This window comes from Cricetulus griseus, chromosome 7 (assembly GCF_003668045.3).
Source record: "Cricetulus griseus strain 17A/GY chromosome 7, alternate assembly CriGri-PICRH-1.0, whole genome shotgun sequence".
Taxonomy (NCBI): Eukaryota; Metazoa; Chordata; class Mammalia; order Rodentia; family Cricetidae; genus Cricetulus; species Cricetulus griseus.
In genome coordinates this window covers 66,517,939-66,521,306 of record NC_048600.1, presented here as the reverse complement: position 1 = coordinate 66,521,306, position 3,368 = coordinate 66,517,939, and positions in this window count along the sequence as shown.

Below are 3,368 nucleotides of genomic sequence, written 5' to 3'. Positions count from 1 at the left end.
TGCTGCTGTTTTACCTTGCCTGTTTAAAGCATCTGATTGGTCTAATAAAAAGGTGAATGGCCAATAGCAAGGGAGGAGGTATAGGCAGGGAGAGTAAGTAGGAGGAGGAATTTAGGCTAGGAGAATGAAGAAAGAAAAAGAGACACCAGGGAAACACCAGGGGCCAGCCAGACATATAGGAAGCAGGAGAATAAGACATACAGAATGAAAGGAAGGTAAAAAGCTTTGAGGCAAAATGTAGATGAACAGAAACAGGTTAAATTAAATCAAAAGAGCCATTGGGACAAGCCTAAGCTAAGGCTGAGTATTCATAATTAATAATAAGTCTCTGTGTGTTTATTTGGGAGCTGGTTGACAGTCCCCCCCCAAAAAAAAAAAATTCAGCTATAAGAAAATTCCAGCTATTAGCTTGGTCTACAGAGCGAGTTCCAGGACAGCCAGGGCTACACAGAGAAACCTTGTCTCAAACACACAGAAACAGAAATTAGGACACACACACACACACACACACACACACACACACACACACATGATATGAAGGCCATTCTCATTCAAACCACAGCCCTGTAGCTGTGCCTGGATGCCCTTTTGCCTCTCAGCTCCCATACTGTCCCTCTCTCTCAGAGGTCCTTCGCTCACCCAGCTTTCTTCCTTCCTTCTTTTCTTTCTTTCTTTCTTTTTTTCTTTTTCTTTTTCTTTCTCTTTCTTTCTTTCTTTTTTTTTTTTTTTTTTTTGGTTTTTTGAGACAGGGTTTCTCTGTGTAGCTTTGGAGCCTATCCTGGCACTCACTCTGGAGACCAGGTTGGCCTCAAACTCACAGAAATCTGCCTGCCTCTGTCTCCCGAGTGCTGGGATTAAAGGCATGTGCCACCAACGCCCGGCTTTCTTTCTTTCTTTCTCTCTCTCTCTCTCTCTCTCTCTCTCTCTCTCTCTCTCTTTCTTTCTTTCTTTTTTCTTATTTATTTATTATGTAGACAGTGTTCTGCCTGCATGTAACCTGCAGGTCAGAAGAGGGCATCAGATCTCATTAAGAATGTTTGTCAGCCACCCTGTGGGTGTTGGGAATTGGACTCAGGTTCTCTGGAAGAGCAACCAGTGCTCTTAACTGATGAGTCATCTCTCCAGCCCCCACTCACTCAATTTTCAATGCAAGACTTGCTCTCCCAGCACTAAGAACTGAGTCAGTGTGGGAGAAACAGACACTGTCGCTTCCCTTGTGGACCTCATAGTCAAAGGATTAGACAGACTTCCCTCAAAATGCCATACAAATAACATGTAAAGACTGGTCACGGTGTCATATGCCTGTGATCCAAGCACTCCAGAGAACAAGAAGGTTGATCAGGAGGTCAAGGTCATCTTTTGACTACAAAGAAAGGTTGAGGCCTGAACTATGTGAGACCTTATCTAAAAGAAACAGGCAAAAATGGGGGCTGGCTGGGCATAGTGGCACCCACCTGAATTTCAGAACTTGGGAGGCAGAAAGAGGTGGGTCTGTGAGTTTGAGGTTAGCCTGATCTACATAGCAAGTTCTACCTCAGTCGGTGTTATACAATTAGACCCTGTTTCCGGAAACAAACAAACAAACAAACAAAAACTAAAAAGAAGCTGCAGAAGGGACCCCAGCAGCCTCCTTACTCCATTTCTCCCCAAATAGGGATGCTACAAGGTATTCGATCTATACCATCCCCATAGAAGATTCCAGGCCTAGCCAAACACCCAGCTGAATGCTGCCCCATTCACACTGCATCATGGGAGATGCAAGTACAGCCCCAGGGAAGCCTCTGGTTTAATATGAGAGTGGCCCAAAGATGAGGGTGGCAGGGTGTTGGATGGATTAGATGAAGCAGAGGCCGTAGGCTTCATGAGTGAAGCTGTTTCTAGCTGAAGTACACAGCTACAGTGAGCTGGAAGGGCTGGAAGACGGGTGGGTTCCAGGGAAGGTGGTGGGTATGGCCACTGGTTGTGCCATCCTCCTGATTTCCACCGTGGCCAGTCTGGAGGGAGGGGACAGCCTCTGGAATGTCCAGCAGTCTAGCCAAGGCCAGCTATTGCCAGGCAAGTATCTGGATATGATGCCAACACTTGGGGATCCTTCCCCGATGCAAATACACAGAACCAAGCTTATAGACATGGTGGGTGACCACAGGAAAAAAAGAGAACTGAACCAAGGCCAGGTTTCTTTTCAACATCACTGTTTGAGCAGCATAATGTAAGATGCCCTGTTTCTGCTGACTCCTCTGCTTTATATACACTCTGCCCTGCCTTGCTTGGGACTCCCAGGCTGAGTCCTAGAGAGAGGCCCTTACCAACCCGCCCACCTGGCAACAACTATCCATGGTAATCCAAGAACGCACTTCCACCCACTTACCAACAGGTGGCAGCAGCCCCACAGGTTGCTCGCTTGAAAGCCTATACAGTCCCTCGGATCATTTCCCTGTAGGGAATATGCACCAGTCAATATTTACAGATGAGGAAAGTGGGAAAGGCTGGGGAGAAAATGATTCACAGCTGCCGCTCATCTTCACGAAAAGGTCTCAGCGTCCTGATGGTCCCCTGAGCTGGTCCCAAAGGAAATTCAGTCCTTGCTTCTGGGAATTATCCTGCAATCTCTAGAGGTATTTTTGATGCTCACAGGTTGGGAGTAGGAAAATGTCATAGTTAATCTTTACTGTCAACTTGCCTTGGTTTGGAATCAGCCGCGTGTGTCTGTGAGGGCGGGTTGCATGGGAGATCCGCAGAGGAGGGAAGCCCCTGGATGTGGGTGGTACCATCCCACAGTTGGGATCCAAGACTGAATAAAAAGGGTGCGCGGGCGTGGGGGGGCAGTTCATCGTTCATCAACAGCATTCCTTCCCATTTTGTACCTGCAGATGCAATGTGACCAGCCTCCTCACTCTCCTGCTACCAAGGCTTCCCCACCACCATGGATTGTACCCTCAAGTCACTAGCCAGAATAAACCTTGCCTGGAGAGATGGCTCAGAGCTTAAAAGCGCTGGCTCTGAACTCAATTCCCAGCAACCACAGGGTGGCTCACAACGGTCTATAAGGTCAATAATGAGATCTGGTGCTCTCTTCCAGTGTGCAGACAAACATGCAGACAGAACACTGTGTACATAATAAATAAATCTTAAAAAAAATAAAACCCTTACCTTCCTTAAGTCATTTGTTATTTCATCGTAGCACCAAGAAAATTAACTAAAATATTGGAGTCATTGGGGCCGTGGACAGTGATGCTGCTACACAGAACAGGCTTCCATGATAATTGTCTATGATGTACATGCCTTTAATCCCAGCACTTGGGTGGCAGAGGCAAGTGAATCTCTGAGTTTGAGGCCAGCCTGGTCTACAAACTGAGTTACAGGGTAGG